The following is a 338-nucleotide window of genomic DNA, read 5'->3' on the forward strand; positions in this document are numbered from 1 at the left end:
AGAGAGACAGAGAGAGTGAGAGACAGACAGAGAGACAGAGAGAGAGAGAGAAACATGTTAACATCATATTGCACTCAAAGCTCCCTGAAACAGGAAGAACATGAAGACATTACTGAGGAGAAGAGGAAGAGATTTACATCTGAATACTCTATTAACCTTAGTGACCGAGAGTGTGTGTGTGTGTGTGTGTTATTGTGTGTGTGTGTATGATGTGTGATCTTAGAGGTTCACAGCAATAAAAAACCTATTTATTAAAGTGCTGCAGCACCATTAAATCACACATTTACATCCCACACACACACACACACACACACACACACACACACACACACACACAC

At 41.1% G+C, this 338-nt stretch overlaps 1 long non-coding RNA gene across 1 annotated transcript in view; it reads right to left on the bottom strand.

Moving 5' to 3' along the window:
* The window catches only part of LOC116398129 (uncharacterized), a 4,469-nt gene that overhangs the window by 1,368 nt on the left and 2,763 nt on the right, over window positions 1-338 (bottom strand). The gene's annotated exons all lie outside the window — the stretch shown is intronic.

This window comes from Anarrhichthys ocellatus, unplaced genomic scaffold (assembly GCF_004355925.1).
Source record: "Anarrhichthys ocellatus isolate YVR2014 unplaced genomic scaffold, GSC_Weel_1.0 scaffold78, whole genome shotgun sequence".
Taxonomy (NCBI): Eukaryota; Metazoa; Chordata; class Actinopteri; order Perciformes; family Anarhichadidae; genus Anarrhichthys; species Anarrhichthys ocellatus.